This window comes from Adiantum capillus-veneris, chromosome 22 (genome assembly GCF_014529385.1).
Source record: "Adiantum capillus-veneris isolate H3 chromosome 22, ASM1452938v2, whole genome shotgun sequence".
Lineage (NCBI taxonomy): Eukaryota > Viridiplantae > Streptophyta > Polypodiopsida > Polypodiales > Pteridaceae > Adiantum > Adiantum capillus-veneris.
The window spans coordinates 116,425,280-116,443,257 of record NC_140952.1 but is presented as its reverse complement, the minus strand read 5'-3'; the positions used below and the strand labels follow the sequence as shown (position 1 = coordinate 116,443,257).

The following is a 17,978-nucleotide window of genomic DNA, read 5'->3' as shown; positions in this document are numbered from 1 at the left end:
CTATCTAAATGTAAAGCGAGACTCTTGGCAAGCCAAAAATCCCAATCCTTAAGGATTAGTCTCGGTCACCTACCTAAGGTTTTCGTCCACAACAGCGGCGCCAATGTTGGACGGATACGCCGCGACGGAAGTCAGCACAGCGAGAACTCATCTAACATGTAATGTCAGCTAAGGACGAAGCTCGACCCACAGGCGCGTGGAAGCAATCATAAGGTGTCAACCTACACTCGACCGACTCCTAACTAATTCCTACAGAGGTCTCTACCAATTGTCTAAGTCACAGCCTTCAAGAGTGCATAAGAGGAAACTTCCTACAACGCTTTCTAGAGCCGAACACCCATCAAACAATCTTGAAACACCATAGAACTTGAAGGAGACCCTAATAATACCAATAGGTCGCTCTTCCTAAGGTCTATGAACCAAAATCCCGACCCAAAACCCCTGGTGTAGAAACACGTAGGATGTCTGGCCGAAATCTGCAGGTCTTCGTTTCCGAAATCTAAAGTGCCTAATGTGTAGTTCTACTCAATGTGAACGCGTGGATATGTTGCAATGCAAAATCGGACAACGTATGCTCACCCAAACACCCGATGAAGCTCGTAGAAGGAGCTCGCAAAACCGGACCGTATGCACGCAATGTAGGTATCGGCGCGTAGCTCTCGTTGGGGGCAACACGCTGGACTTCTTCGCACTAGATTCCGACCACCGGAGCACACGTAGCGTCAAGATGAAGCTCACACTCTCTCTCTCTCTCTCGTACACAGTACGCTCACTCACAGACTTCAAAACTTGCTTTTAAAATGACAAAAGGTTTTTTCATTAAGGTCAAAAAGTGGTATATATACCTTACAATTTCTCAAACCCTAAAGTTCCAAAATCAACCATCTACTCAATCTAACTATCAAAACTGGGATACAATCTGGAAACTTCTGTAAGTCCCAATAATTACAAGGTGAAAAATCAGGTTTTCCTCAATGAATGAATAATTACAAAAAAGAATAATCGTCCGAATAGTTAGATGCCGTGGGGTGTGTCCAGCTTCTAACAGTTGACATACTCGGCCATCTCTTCAGGTAATCCCACACAGAATTGTTGTTTTTGCTCAGCAAAGTCTATCTTTTGAAAGACAATAGCCTTGAGATGTAAATCCCAAAACTTGTCCACATATTTGTGGATAGACTCATGAAAGAGAATCCGTAAACTCCGCCATTTGGTGAGCACTTTGTCCTTTGCATCGCTTGCAAGGAATCGCTTCATGATGGAAAATCGTAGACTTTTCCATGTCTTTGGGGTTTCGCCATTGCCACGAAGGCTAGCCCACCATTGACGAGCCAATTTTTGGAAGTCCATAGCTACATGGCGTAGCTTGGAGGACTCCGTGAAGCCCTCGTCTCCAAAGGCCGCATCAAATTGTTATGAAGGCCAATACTTTGTCGATAGCACCAAAGGTGCCATCATAGGTGAGAAAAGAGATACTCTTTCCTCCCTCTTTGAACTTCTTGAGCTTTTGTGACCTTCGCCATGCAGGGTAAGATTTACGATGTCCTCCCCTATTATATTCTCTAGGAGAATAGCCATAGATTTCATCGGTAGAGGAGGAAGGTGAAGAAGAAGGAGAAGAGGGTGACCTCTTTCTTGCCCTTTTCTTCCTTGGTTTCCTCTCTTCCCTTTTGGAGTGACAAGGAGAAGGACTATGGGTTAAACGTTTCCTCTTGGGAGGAGTTGGCGATCTTTTAGTCCGCCTTCTTCGTGGAGCCACATCTTCGGAGGAATTTAGGGATTCATTGCTTTCTTGATCTTTGGATTCCTCCTCTCGTATGGGAGAGAGTCTTCTTTTGGGGGTCTCTTCAAGAGGCCTCATAAGCTCTCTCACCTCTTGGAGAGGAAAGGAAATCCCATAAGCACGAAGTTGTTGAGGGGTTTGCAAAGTGGGGTTTCCCATAGCTTATTGCAACCTAGTGACAAGATAATTAACAAACCTGGGGGCATCATCATTGGCACCTTCATGTGCAAAATCAAAGTTGTCAATGTTCATTCTACTCTCTTGGTTATTGTCAGCCATGTTAATTAACTTATATGTTTACTTAGTGTATGCTTTGGTAACTTCGGCTTGCAAAGTGGAGTTGCTCATAGCTTATTGCAACCTAGTGACAAGATAATTAACAAACCTGGGGGGCATCATCATTGGCACCTTCATGTGCAAAATCAAAGTTGTCAATGTTCATTCTACTCTCTTGGTTATTGTCAGCCATGTTAATTAACTTATATGTTTACTTAGTGTATGCTTTGGTAATTCAAAACCTTAGTTGCTACACCTCTTAGCCTTTGAAAATAAGCACTTAAGTATCTATACCCACAGCTCGAATTGGTTAATTATAGAGAGTAATGGAGTGAGTCTAACATAGCGAAGTTGCCGAGGGATAGCTCCTTTCGGACTTCTTATGGGGCTGAATAATGGTGAAGCCGTAGGCAAGTCTAAAAGACTCCATTATTAAGTCCAAAGCTCCCGAGGTGTGCACCATATTCCACATAGTGGGCTCAACAAAACCGATAATAGATCCAAGTCCCCCTTACCCTAATATAATTAACAAAATCAACCATTAATAGGCTACTTAAGGACCTCTCTTCTTAAGCAAGAAAAGAGAAACCAAATGCTCTGATACCAATGTAATGGAAATTGCCTATGAACTTTGAGAGTAGCGGAATTAGGAAATTAGGTGAAGAACTTTTAAGAGATTACTTTGTGAGCATAGCAGGTGAACTTAATTGATGGTAGCAACATAAACATGGTACTTAGTTACCTTGGCATGAACAATACTTTTGCAAGATAAAGAGTTTAGAGAACATGACAATAGTTGAGGACCGGATTCATATGGAGCCAGTCCCCCCCTCCAATAGGCATTTATATTATAGTTTCTCCCATCAAGAGAGACTTGGTACAATATAATCTTTGTGTTCCTTGTTACCTACGTGATGCAATGAAGATGGAAAGCTTCATGCATCACAAGCATAACATAAACTTGTAGAAAGCATTAACTATTCCAAGCCTCAGTCCCAAGGCCTCAAACACCTTCAAAGGTGGAGAGAGCTAGCGGGGAATGAGGATAGGGAAGAGGAAAAAGAAACATTCCGTAGGAGAAAGAAATAGTTCCTCAATTATCATTACTCTTCTTGCTAGCATACATAATAACATAGTAATGGAGATGGAGAAGATGGCTAGCTTAAGCATTGAAGCATGGCTCTTGATTGGATTTGCATTCCATAGCCAAGAGTGTTGATGTAGGCTCTCACTTCTCACAAGCTTGGAGAAGGAGGTGGTATTCCTCAACTTTCACCAAGTGAGAATGCCCTTCCAAATGAGTGTGTGTGTGTGTGTGGAGTATATCCCCCCCCCCCGCTTTGGGCGAGTGGTAGCTTTTCCACATGCTTCCATCTCATTGGACCCCTCTCCCCCTAGCCAATCACATGCAACATGTAGTCAAGTACATGGGTAGTCTTTTGACAAGTGTCCTCCTTAACCCTTAGAGAGAGAGAGAGAGAGAGCTTGAAAATATCTAGATATTTGTTGGATGGAAGTAGAAGCTCATTGGACCCCTCCTTAGCCCAACCAATAGCATTCAAGCACCCCATGGGGTTAAGCTTAGTGAGAGTATGACATGTGTCCCATGTGCCCTTTTAGAAAAGGGGTGTCCCTTGGGTGAGTGGAAGGTTAGGTCAAAGATTCCCCTAACTTTGGGACTTTTATGCATAGGAAGCTTCTCAAGAAACTTCCTCATTAAGTGTGTAGGGTCTCTTTTTGACTCAAGCATCTTACCCCCCATACATAGGAAGCTTCTCAAGAAACTTCCTCATTAAGTGTGTAGGGTCTTTTTTTGACTCAAGCATCTTACCCCCCATGCATAGGAAGCTTCTCAAGCAACTTCCTCATTAAGTATGACAAGTACCTCAAGTACCTTAGTCATCAAGCATGACAAGCACCTTAGGTGGAGTTCCCACCTCAAGCTCAGCCCTAGCTTGCCTAAGGTCAAAGGCAAGTTTAGGTCGGGTTCCCACCTCAAGCACAGCCCTAGCTTGCCTGAGGTCAAAGACAAGTTTAGGTCGGGTTCCCACCTCAAGCTCAGCCCTAGCTTGCTTAAGGTCAAAGGACTTTTAACACTAATCGTTGGAGGTCTTTAATGAAGCTAACCCTAAGGTCTTTTAAGCTCCATTAGTTAACCTTTCTCTTTGACAGACCATCTCTCATTTGGGCCCCTTTACCATTGGCCCCGTGGTTAGATAGATCCGTAAGCACATGTCTATATTCTAACCCTTGTTAACGTTTATTATCCCACATTAAATGATCAGTTTAATATGAGAAAATCATTTGGGTTGGTTAGATATTAGATATTTAATGACAGAAAGTCTCTCCCTGACATAGTGATTATGCACCTTAATGTGCTTTGTACGATTCGAGAATCATGTAAAAAAAGTATAATAATTATTGGTGCATCAACAAAAAATATTTATTGAGATATTCTAAGTTTTATTGTTGAGCTAAATGGGGATCTCATTGACAAAAACAATGAAAAAATTTCCCAAATATAAATGTAAGACGTTGTCCATAAGTGTCATGAATGTGACTGGTGCATTAGTCAAGCCAAAAGAGATGGCTAGAAAGTCATAATGCCTAAACTTGGTTTGTAACAACTATAGCTTGGATGAACATAAAAGTGGAGACATAGGTACATCCTTTCTTCCTAGTGACAACAAATGAGTGCCATTGACATCAAAGTGAGAATTTTGAGAGATGGACAAGGCAATAAAGCCACTCATTTTCCATGACTATATTTAGGAAAATTCATAGCTTGGAGGTCTAAATTCATTTTTTTAATATTAATCTGCAAGAGGATTATTGAGAATTATAGTGTCCTAAATGTCCTTAAAACCATCTTGCATAAGACACACTATATAATTGTGAGTGCTCTTGGTCTGAGGTGGCTTCAAAATGTTTCACTGATCCAAAATTGAGAAATTGTGAAAGGCTCCATCATCAATAATAATTTTGAACTTGTTTCCATCGATAAAGCCAAGCATCTTGACAAGATCATGTGTACCCACCTTGTTCTCCCACATTGAAGCTATCAATAAGCACTCGTGAATCTCCTCACAACGAAAGACTTCCACCCAAGAGAATGTTACAAAATTTTCTAGCTACAAGAGCTTGATGGTATGCACAACTTTCTCATTGCCTTTATCCTTGATCTTGGGCCTTATCTTTTTCCTAGGTCTTGAGCAAAGAATAATCATGATTCGTATGCTTGTTTGACAAACAATGAAAGCACAAAGTTCCTTTCTTTGCTCGTTTAAAATTTGCAAAGCAAAGAGAGAACCTCTAGGCTCCTTGGCCTTCTTGGTAGATGCTATGTTATGGATAGATCACTCTCATTGATTACAAGAATCAAAATTGGAAAAGTAATTAAAAAAAAAAAGATTGGTTTATTTGCAAATTCTTCTCATCAGTATCATAAATCAAAGCTTTTGAAATAGCGTCCTCTAGCATCTTGAGATTCAAATGAGTAAGTATGGACTTAATATTTGAATGTAAACCTTGAAGATCTTGAACTTTTAGAAGCTTATATGATTTATCAAGTTTAAAAATAACATTCTTGTACTTGGAGATATAACTGGTGAAAATAAGAACTATGCATGAGACAATTTTTCTAAGTCTTTCAATTTTTGTCATCTTCATTACTCCATATAGGTCCTTTCAAAACCTAGTCTCGAACTGTGCCCACGTCTTTGGCTCTTGATGTGATTCGATCAACATCCAAGCTAGGAAACTTGGGTACCAAAGGCTCTTTGGCCTTGCCTTTCGGTGCCACATTATATTCTATTAGGACGACAAGCATGTAATTGGAGCTGTGATAAGCGTATCTCTATCGTGCTTCTCCTTGGAGAGAAGGAGGTTTAAGATCCCTCATCAAACACAAGTATTCTCAAAGTCTATAGTACCAGCACACTATGCACAATATGAATTTGAAAAGACCTCTTTTGAGCATCTACCATCTTGTGTAGAAGCCATAGAGAAATTGGCTATTAACTGTGCTATAACTCCTCCACCGCCTTATTTAATTTTGTAAAGTTGGCATCCAACAACATAGCACTATCCTTAATCACTTGAGTACAATCCATAATATTCTTGAAATTTTGCAAATTAGCTAACCATGATGATTGTTGAAGTTGTCTTCTTTGGTAGCCTTTGGCATGGTTTCATCACTTGGAGGAAGACTAAGGTTTGAATGTATCTCCATAAAAGTGGCAATAGGCTTGCAATCCTCTAGGCCAAATCTATGCGGTGATGTCTCAACGTACTTTCACTAACATAAAGCAATATCACCATCACATTACTTAAGCTTATGCTCAAATAATGATGCTAAAGCCCTAAATATGACATTTAAAAAAAGCATCCAAACCAGCCTTAAAATCTCCCTCATTGGGTCTAGTGAACAATGTGCCAATGACAGTGATTGAGAACACATCATCCCACATGCTTGACATACAAAATGCTCTAGGTTAGAATGGATTTGAAGGTCTAACTAGAGTGTACATCTATCTTGTTTGATAGTAAAGTGTACAAAAGGCTTACAAGAGCATTGAAGTTTGTGTATTACTTACCATAACAATTATAATGTTATAGATTATAACAAACCTGAGAAAAGCTACTAGAAGGAAGGTGAACATGTCTTGAGATACTTTGGACCATACGAAAGGGGCAAGGGACATTTGTTGGCTTTTGTGACTTAAACTGGGCTAGAGATATAACTAGAAGGTAACAAGTGACAACTTATTGCTATTTGTTTAGGTCTAGATTTAACTTTTTAATGAAAGATAAGCACTCATTGCACTTTTTCCCCTCATGTTAGCTTCATAGACTTTTTGAAAGACATGGAAACACTCCAGGGGAAGCCTACATTATTAATCCATGACAGCCAAAGTTGCATATGGATGTTTGTGCCTTTCAGTTTATTCAAAGCATGTTGAGGTATTGTGTCACTTTGTGCATGTGCTTATTCTCGTTGGAGTCACGAAATTCTAACAGATAGCAATTGGATGCAAGGTCTTGGAGAAGCATATTAATTAACTTGCATTCAACCAAGATAGTCATTCATGCTCAAGGTAAACATTGAGTAAGGGTGTTAGACGACAATGCTTCACCCTCATGTAGCTACAAAGGTGCTAATTCTCTACTTTGTGAGGCCTCATATGAGAAGCAGCTTTGTAGTTTACTAGACATGCATCAAAAAGTGACCAGGGTTGATTCACTATCAATCATTAGAAGCAAGATCACAAAGCTATACTTGGCCTAAAAGAACAGCTTCTGGAGAGAGCACACTAAGCACAAGAAGTTTTGGACAAATTCTCACAATATTTCCCACATTGTGACTTACCTCAACATCATGAGCTTCTGTGAGGGAGGCGTTGCATACCTAGCTAGGTATGCGGAGCCTCTCGAGCAGAAGCTCATGCTGTTATGCATTGTATGAAAAACACTAAGAAAGACTCCATGAGAAAATTTCTAAATCTTCTTGTGAAGAGAATAATCCTCAATTCCTCCACTTCTGAGTTCCGCACGAGAGTGCTTGGTACTTCGATTCCCAAAACTGCCTTTCGTGAAAAGAGAGAGAGAGAGAGAGAGAGAGAGAGAGAGAGAGAGAGCTTTGCTATGCCAGTAGACCTATATGATTGATTTTTTGATGATTCTTGTATTCTTGCATATAACCATCACTCTTAATAATGAGAATGTACATGGAATGTCAAAGCACCATAGGTGACTTGTATTATTTGGTGCTTTCAAACATAAGGTTTCATATGAAATCTATGTCAACCACAAAGCCACGTTACAATGTTGTGAAATTGAAGTTAAACCTTCTTTTGCCAAGGATCCTTCCCAACGGTATCTTCACAGCAACTGAAACACTTCACCCTATGCCCCCCTTACAACTTCATGATCTCCGAGTTGATGTGCGAAAAATTCCGTCAAAACTTGCAATTGTGGTTGTTAAGTATCACTATCATTGGATATCATGCCATGCAACATAAAGACACACAAGAAGACGCCATGAATAATGTCGAGATGTGAGCACTTAAAATACATTTTCAAGCATCTCCAAACTTGACAAGTGCAATAGAAGTTGCACTCCCAAGTTTGATGACGTTCAGATTTGATAAAATCTGAAGATGGACCAAGTAAGAAGCTACATATGGTTGTTACTAAAATACTACTCAAAGAAACCCCTACATTCACACTTGCACGACAAAGAACAAGCCCGGGAAGTGGGTTGCAACAACGATTTAGATGCAAGATGAGAGGGTAGAAGAAGAAGATTGTTTTAATGTCATAGGAAACTATCCCAAGAGACCTTAAAGATCTATCCGACGAGGAGAGTTGAACTCAAGACCTGTTATTCAAGAGGGAAATGGCATAACCAATCTACCACACTTGGGTGACAGAAAGGTTATGGAGAGAACACAGATAATGCTCCCATGTTTTCATGCATTGGATTTAACAAATGAACACCGGGATACAACCGCAACCTAAGGGCCCTAAAACACGTTTTCAAACTAGTAAAAACATGTTTTTTCCCAAAAAAATTCAAATGGCTGATGAAATATCCTCACATTTATGTTCTAATTTTTTTTGTAAGCGTTTAGGATGAATAGATGGCATATCCATATGACATGCCACCTATCCTTTGGGTAAGGGACAAGAAAGATACTCCCACGGAAACTCGACATTAAGGCCTCAAAAGGCCAAAAGAGATTATGTAGGGACTCTTCACATCATGTGCACCATCGATAGCTTCATCAAAACGTGGGGTGGGGGGGGGGGGGGGGGGGCGGGGGGACGAATACAAAGATGGAATAGTGTAAGATGCTTGAACAATTTCCTAAAAATTTGAAAGTTCAAGAATTGTCGAGACTATTCCGATGAATGCCGAACATCGGTGTGCATGGCCTCTCCTTGATAATTAAAATCGAAAAGAAAACCAACGAGCATATAGAATTTTAAAAATAGTAAAGGTAAGGGCCTAAGTTACAAAAGTATACAAGGTGCCTTGCAAGGACGTGCAAGGCTAAAAATACCACGCTTGCAAATGAAGGAAAGTGAAAATACGAACTACTCACAAGCTGCAAGCCAACTGCCGAAGTAGTCCCAGCAAGCGGACCTCCCTCCTTGCTGGACCTCTGTCTCTCTCTCTCTCTCTCACACACACACACACACACACAAACAGAGGTGGCCCCTGCTCTCAATTGAGCCCTTGCATTGAGAAAGGTCGCATGCAGCAATGGCTGCCAGCCGAAAGAAATACATCGACAACATCCTCCCCTTAACCGAGCCTGATGAGTCACAGTCTGCGAAAGCTGATCAAGGAGAGCTTAAGATAGCGCAAGTTCTGAGCACCTACTCCGAAGTTCAGAAGGCAATCAACACATTGAGATCAGCGGGCTCTGCACTACATGCAAAACTCCCATCAACTTACCAGACACAGATCAGCGTGAATGCAGATCTTTTTGATTGCCTAGAAACCCTCTTCAAATTTCAGGAAGACAATGTGCGCAACCAGCGCGAGCACGTCATTCTCCTTCTGGCCAATCATATGCTGCGCTCGGAGCACGAGCTCGATCTCCGCATCAAGGAAGCTACCAAATTCCTGTATAATAAGGTGCTTGAAAACTACAAGAAATGGTGTGCTTTCTTGGGTAGAAGGCATCATGCTGTGATTGATCCTGCCCTAGAGTTTCTCCAACTTGCATACCCTTGCCTTTACCTCCTCATTTGGGGAGAGGCAGCTAACCTTCGCTTCATGCCAGAGTGCCTCTGCTTCATTTTTCACAATGTGGCCTATGAGCTCAATGAAGTGGTACTGCCACCACACACCAGCCTCAGAATTTACCCCTCGGCCGAGGGCGAGTCGCATTTTTTGCTTGGCAAACCAGGAAATTTCTTGATGACCGTAGTTCAACCCATCTATAATGCAGTGAGAGCAGAGGCACATGGCTCTAAAAATGGCACTGCTGCTCACTCTTCATGGCGGAACTATGACGACATGAATGAGTTCTTTTGGTCTGACCACTGCTTTACGCAGCTACGCTGGCCCTTTGTGCCCGAAAGCGACTACCTCAAAAACGTACCCGAAGATCACAAAGATTACAGCAAAATTATGTCGACGGCCCAACATTCCAGGGATCGACTCAGTCCGTCAGGGGAGTCTAGGGATCAACTCAGTCCGTCAGGGGAGTCTAGCCATCTAAACAGCCCATCGCAAACGTCATCGAAGCTTACCAACCAGTGCCATACTTACCAAAAACAGGCAACTATGAAGAGGACTGACAGCAGAAGGGATGGAGAAAGAGAGAAGAGAAAGTGGAATTTGGTTCGCGCAAGCAAGAAGATTGGCTTCAAAGCGGGCTTTGTTGAGCAGAGGTCATTTGTGCCCGAAAGCGACTACCTCAAAAACGTACCCGAAGATCACAAAGATTACAGCAAAATTATGTCGACGGCCCAACATTCCAGGGATCAACTCAGTCCGTCAGGAGAGTCTAGCCATCTAAACAGCCCATCACAAACGTCATCGAAGCATACCAACCAGTGCCATACTTACCAAAAAGAGGCAACTATGGAGAGGACTGACAGCAGAAGGGATGGAGAAAGAGAGAAGAGAAAGTGGAATTTGGTTCGCGCAAGCAAGAAGATTGGCTTCAAAGCGGGCTTTGTTGAGCAGAGGTCATTCTGGAATATATTTCACAGCTTTCATCGCCTTTGGATTGCTCAGTTTCTCACTTTGCAAGTCTTACTCACTCTTGCCTTCAGTGATGGAAATCGCAAACCATGGATTTCAGTCACTGACCGTGACATTCAGTTCAGGCTCCTCTACATATTTGTCACTTGGGCAGCCCTCCGAGCAGTGAAAGCTCTTCTTACCATTGTCATGCAATTCACCTTGATCTCTAGAAACCATAAGCTACTTGCCCTCCGTATGGTCCTCAAGCTTTTAGTATCCTTTGCATGGATCACCGTCTTCTGCCTCATGCTAGCTTGGGTCCATGAACAACGTGTCAATGATAAAGGATGGTCCGCAGAAGTAAACTTATTGCTACTACAATTTTCATGGAGTGTTGGCCTTTTCTTGCTTCCCGACATTCTCGCATTGCTACTTCTGCTCATGCCTTGGTTTGCCAACATCACAGAGAGATCAAATTCAAAGGTCCTTCATGTCCTTGCATGGTGGTTTCACACCCGCACCTACGTTGGTTGTGGCATGCACCAAAGCCTCATTTACAGCCTTTCTTATACCCTCTTCTGGCTTTTGATTTTCATCACAAAAATTCTCTTCAGCTATTTCCTTCAAATTCTGCCCATGGTAGAGCCAACAAGGGAGCTCTTCAGACTTTCTCATGTACAATTTGCATGGTTTGAATTCTTTCGCAACCACAACAGGTTTGTAGTGGCATGTTTGTGGGCACCAGTGATCTTAATCTATTTTATGGATACACAAATCTGGTTCTCCATCTACTCGGCCATTGTTGGTGTCGCGATCGGGCTCTTCTCTCACATAGGAGAGGTCCGAAATCTGCGTCAGTTTCAGCTACGCTTCCCCTTGTTTGCGAGTGCAGTTGCATTCAATTTGCTGGAAGAGAATCACCATTTGACAGAGATCAGAAACGTGATAAAAAGGTGTGTCATTAGATCTGGCTTGGGTAGTCAATTTGGCCAACTGCAGCCACAACAAGCACCAAAATTTGCACAATTGTGGAACTCCATAATCAAGTGCTTCCGAGAGGAAGACTTAATCGACAATGAGGAAGTGGAATGGCTAAAGATATGGGCACCATCCCGGGACACTCAGCACAAGGTGGAGCACCATTGGCCTTGTGTGCTCTTGTCAAGCGAGATTGTAAATGCACTCCGTCAAGCCAAAAACTGTAGAGATGGCGATACAAGGAAGCTGTGGAATAAGATTAGCTCAAGCCAGTACAAGAAAACTGCTATTCAGGAAGCATTCTACAGCCTCAAACACTTACTTGAAGAGGGCATTTGGGTGAAAGAAGCCGAGCCGGAAGAGAGAAAAACTCTGAAGAAAATCATTAAAAATTTAGAAACCAGCTGTCACGACTACAAATTCCTTGAGAAATATAAGGCAGATAAGATAGAAGATGTGATCCTCCATGTACAAGTACTGTTAGCGATACTTTTGCAAAAGGATGCGCAAAAAGATGCTCACAAAAGCAGGATAACGAAGGCCCTTCTCAACCTCATTGATGGACTCGTAAGAGACCTTCCAAAGGAACAGTCACACAGTAACGGAGGCAATCAGAGTGGACAAAATACAACACGACCTACGCACAACCCCACTACCCAAGATTCTGAGACTAGAGAGGATCAACTGCTAGAAGCAATTCAGGTGCCCGATTTAAAGAACCAAGACATCCTCACCCAGCTACATAGGCTTACCTACCTCTTAAAAACAAAAGAGACCATTGTCAAGGTGCCAAAAAACACTGAAGCCAGTCGCCGCCTTGCATTTTTCAGTAATTCCCTCTTCATGAACATGCCCCGTTCCTCTTCAGTGAAGAAGATGATGGCTTTCAGCGTCCTCACTCCTTACAATGATGAAGACGTCTTGTACACTGAAGAGCAGCTGTGTAAAAAGAATGAAGATGAGATTAATATCATTTTCTACCTCCAACAGATCTTTCCCGATGAATGGACAAATCGACTGGAGAGAGTGCAGCGAAAAACCAAAGACCGGACCCCAGAAGACACAAAGGAAAATGTACTAATAGATAGGAAATCGAATCAACTGGAGAAAACCAAAGCCCCGACCCTAGAAGACACAAAGGAAAATGTACTAATAGATAGGAAATGGGCTTCTTACAGAGGTCAAACTTTGGCCCGCACTGTTCGCGGCATGATGTATTACCAGCATGCCTTGGAGTTGCTAGCACACCTAGGAGACTCTCGAAGACTAGAAACCTCGACATCTGCAGGAGGTTTTGATGAGCAACAAATCTCAATTCAAGAAAAACCTGCAGGAGGTTTTGATGAGCAACAAATCTCAATTCAAGAAAAACCTGCAGGAGGTTTTGATGAGCAACAAATCTCAATTCAAGAAAAAGCTGTTGCTCGTTTGAAATTTACCTATGTCATAGCATGCCAGGCATATGATGGATTTAGCAAATCAGATCACCGAGCTGTGGAGATAGACAACCTCCTGCGAGAATACCCAACATTGAGAATCGCTTATGTAGCAGAGAGAGGAACTGGGGAAAGGAAGACCTACCACTCTGTTCTAGCCAAATATGATCGCGGTAGTAACAAAGTAGTGAGCATTTATGAGATAAAGCTGCCAGGCCCTTTCATCTTGGGAGAAGGGAAGCCAGAAAACCAAAACCAAGCAATCATCTTCACCAGAGGGGAGGCACTGCAAACCATAGACATGAATCAAGACAACTCCTTTGAAGAGGCTCTCAAGGTTCGCAACTTGCTTCAAGAGTTCAATCAAACAAAGGATGAACGTAAGAAGCCCCGTATCCTCGGCATCAGAGAAAATGTCTTCACAGGCTCTGTCTCTTCTCTGGCATCCTTCATGTCTGCGCAAGAAACCAGCTTTGTCACACTAAGTCAGCGAGTGCTCGCAAAACTTCTCAGAATCCGGATGCATTATGGGCACCCAGACATGTTTGACAGGCTGTGGTTCTTGACAAGGGGAGGGGTCAGTAAAGCCTCCAAAGCAATTAACATCAGTGAGGATATATATGCAGGTTTTAACTGCACTCTTAGAGGAGGGCATGTGACTCATAATGAATACATTCAGGTCGGGAAAGGACGTGATGTGGGTTTGACTCAGATAACCAGATTTGAGGCCAAGATCTCAGGTGGGAATGGCGAGCAAATGCTGAGTAGAGATGTGTATCGCCTGGGCCACCGCCTAGATTTCTTCCGCATGTTCTCTTTCTATTATACAACAGTGGGTTTCTACTTCAATAGCTTGCTAGTTGTCTTGGCTGCATATGCCTTCCTGTGGGGTCGAGTTTACCTGGGCCTCAGTGGGATAGAATCACCCATTGTCAATAGGTCATTCAACAATGCTGCCCTTTTGGCAGCCCTTGATGAGCAATTGGTTGTGCAAATAGGTGTATTCAGCTCTTTGCCAATGATTGTGGAGAACTCGCTGGAATGGGGTTTCACAGCCGCTATTTGGCATTTCCTTATCATGCAGTTGCAGCTCTGCTCTGTTTTTATAACCTTCTCTTTGGGAACAAAAGCATACTACTTCGGCAGAACCCTTCTCCATGGAGGTGCCACATACAGAGCCAGTGGGCGCAGCTTCGTAGTACGAAGGGAGGCATTTGTCACCATTTACTGCTACCATTCCCGGAGCCATTTTATCAAAGCGGTGGAGTTAATCCTCCTCCTCCTTATCTATGCAAAATACAGCGAAATTGCTCAAAACAACAAAGTATACACGCTGATGACAGTGTCATACTGGTTCCTGGCACTTGCATGGCTACTGGCACCATTTCTATTCAATCCATCAGGGTTCGATTGGTTGCAAACAGTGTATGACTACGAGCACTTCCAAGAGTGGCTATGGCGGAGACAAGGGGTTTCAACAAGGGCAGAGGAAAGCTGGGAAGTTTGGTGGAATGAGCAGCAGGACCACTTGAACGACACAGGATTTTGGGGGAGAATTACTGAGATTCTGATGAGTGTTAGGTTCTTTTTGATACAGTATGGAATGGTGTACAGGCTCAAGATTGCGGCCCACAACAAAAGCATACTGGTGTATTTGGTGTCATGGACGTGTGTGGTGGTGGCCATCATGGTGTACATTGTTGTGGCGAGGGCAAAGGACAAGTATGCAGCAACAAAGCATATATATTACAGGGGGATACAATGCTTTGTCATACTGTTTGTGATTATTGTCATAGTGCTACTAGTAGAACTAACAGAGTTCCAATTCGCGGATTTGTTTGTTAGCATGTTGGGGTTTTTACCTACAGGGTGGGGACTACTCTGCATGGCAGCTGCATTTAAGTTCATTTTGGAAGGAACTCCTGTGTGGGAGGTGGTCGTAGAGGTAGCCCGCCTGTATGAGTTGATTATTGGGCTCATTGTGCTTGCTCCTGTTGCTGTCCTATCTTGGCTACCTGGCTTTCAAAACATGCAAACCCGCATCCTCTTCAATCAGGCCTTCAGCCGTGGCCTTCAAATTTCCAAGCTCCTTTCTGGGAAAAAGGCCACATATCGAGGCTCTTACTAAGGTACTCTGATACACTCTCATCATCACTTAGTGCAAGTGGCAGTAAACTTGTAAAGCTCATACCTGTAAATCAAAGTTACGAACTTGACAGGTTCAAAGTTTGTAACAGAATTAAACAGGTCAATTCTGCTACCAATACCAGATCTGTAATGCATTACTAAGGAAAGGTGCCTGGTAATGTAGTCAATTCGCCAGATGTTTCTGCTCATGCTTGCAAGGCATTGCATGATAGGCACCCAAAACCCAAATAGAACAATTTCATTATGCTTTTGATTAAGGCTACACCTTTATTAAGCCTCTATAGAAACACTACCATGAATTGTTTCTCTGACTATGGTGCTCCATGCACTGATGTGCCTCATGTACCTCAGTATATGACAATCTTGTTATGTTCTGCATCCAGCTCCAACCACAAAAAAGCAGTCTAGCAAAGTATCCACATATATCCTGAGACCAACAATGGCACCACATAGTGATGTCTCATCAGCTCCCGGTTTTGTTGATGCAGGAGATTGCAAAAACTGTGTTGACGTCTCTGCCAAATGATGCTGACAAGGCATTTTAGAAATTGATGTTTATTTAGCTACAACCGTTCTCCTTTTTCTGCATATTGTGTCTTTTAACGTGCCCCACAGCGTCCAAAATTCAAGTCTTATGTGCCATGTTTTCTCATGCCATACGACAATCCGGTGTTAGCTATGTTGGTGAAATCGAATAAGAGTTCTCTCTCTCTCTCTCTCTCTCTCTCTCTCTCTCTCTCTCACACACACACACACACACACACACACACACAGAGGAAGAGAAAACCAGAAGGTAGCAAACGGATACTATCGGAAACTAAGACCGCCGCTGGTGAACTACACTGGAGCTCATCAAGCTGTAACAGCAACTTCTCTGCACTAAGAATTTCAAGGCATTGCTTTTCCAACTCTGGTCTCAGGAAGAGCTGGAGGCTGCAGTGCTGGCGCCGGAGGCCATAAAACACCCAAATTAGGGTTTTCAGTTCCGAGGGGTCTCTTTCTTGGGGCGGAAGAGTGCCTTAAACTCCAACCAATTAAATTTTGCATGGAGGATCGACGCCCCTTTCTATTTTTCTTCCACCGCTTAGTCTGAACCCACCCTAAATGACACGGGCATGGGGGCATGGGATCTACGGTGAGACCATCAAGCACCGTAGATCTTGTCGGCGCCGCCAGTCACATTTGGTATAAGAGTAATCTCGGTCCCATACCATCACAAAAAACGTGCGGGTGCTTGTGGATAGGACTTGGGAGTCGCAAAGGTGAGAACAAGGATTCGAAGCTTGGGTGCGAAGTAATCTCCGTACAAAGTACCGAGATTACTTTTTGTAATCTCGGGTACCTAGGATTACTTTGCCACGATCTATGTATCTCCTTCATCCGTAGATCCCACCCCATGAACGCCCGTGTCACTTAGTCCTCAGGCCTCTCCATGGAGGCAACGGGTGTCACTTAGTCCCCAGGCCTCTCCATCGAGGCAAAGTAGCTTGGCCTCAGCACTTTCTAACACGTATATTAAATGAAGGCAAGGCAGTGGGATCAACAGCGGAGAACTGTGGACAAAACCAGTGGCGCACGCAGACATAACAAGGAGAAGAAAAATAAACACGGACATGAAAAGTAAACAAGGACATAAGGGGGGGGGGGGGGGGGGGGGGGGGGGGGGGGGGGTAAACAAGCCTCATGCGCTTGCGTGCTTAGCTCATCGGCCTCCAACCCCGCCTGGGTTCAAACCTTTTGTTGCCATCGTTATTGACTTTTTTATGTGCCCTTCCTTCGCCTCGAGATCCACACGCTTCAGCTCTGGCCGTTGATCCCACCGCTTTGGGGTCATTAAGACCCCGTATCAAATAGTGTAGAGGGTCGCTTGGTGCTCTCTCCTCGATCATTGCCTCTTTACATACGTTCTGAGTTCAAAACTTGTGTCACTTATGATATGAGGCCATGTCTCTATTTGACACGCCAGAATATTCAAGGGATCAAGGGTGGGGGTGCATCTTTGCAACTGCCGGTGAAATCGGTTAAGATGCGCATGTTGTAAATTCAGGAAATTTAGAAAATTCAGAACTAGGGTTTAGGGTCTTCAGGTCTTCAGATCCAGAGCCCGATTTCATCCACTCTCGTCAAGTGTACCCCCACCTTTGATCCACTCAATATTGGTAGTGTGCCATATAGAGAGGAGGGTGAGATGACACGTATGGTGAAAGATGAAAGTTTTCTCTCTTAGGGGACCCCCTCACATAAGGGGGATATCTCTTTTGAGTTACCCCCACTGACTGCACCTCAAAGAGATGCAATTGCAAAACAATGCTTTTACCCCTCACCCTGTGTGTGTGTGTGCATGACACAAAGCACGTCACATCAATCCCATCCCTTCCCCTTTTATGATTACCCCCCTCCGTGTGGGGGGTACCTTATATGTCATGAGAGAGCGGGTTGCTCTGGCTAGGTTTTTCGCTTGCCCTCTACCTTGTTAGCAAGGAGGCTCCTGGAAGCGGGGTTGTGCAGGCAAGGCTTCGACAATAGCGATGAGATGCGAGGAGTGGTGGACGCTAACGCGTGTGGGGCAGGGGTTGGTCTCGGGTGGGGGATCTTGGTTGCCCATCTACTACGACCTAGAATTCTCCTCGCCAACCCACCTTTTTTTTGGCAA

At 43.3% G+C, this 17,978-nt stretch overlaps 1 pseudogene; it reads left to right on the top strand.

Moving 5' to 3' along the window:
- The first annotated feature begins 9,079 nt into the window (after positions 1-9,079).
- On the top strand, positions 9,080-16,351 carry LOC147430078 (callose synthase 11 pseudogene; annotated as a pseudogene).
- The last annotated feature ends 1,627 nt before the right edge of the window (positions 16,352-17,978 follow it).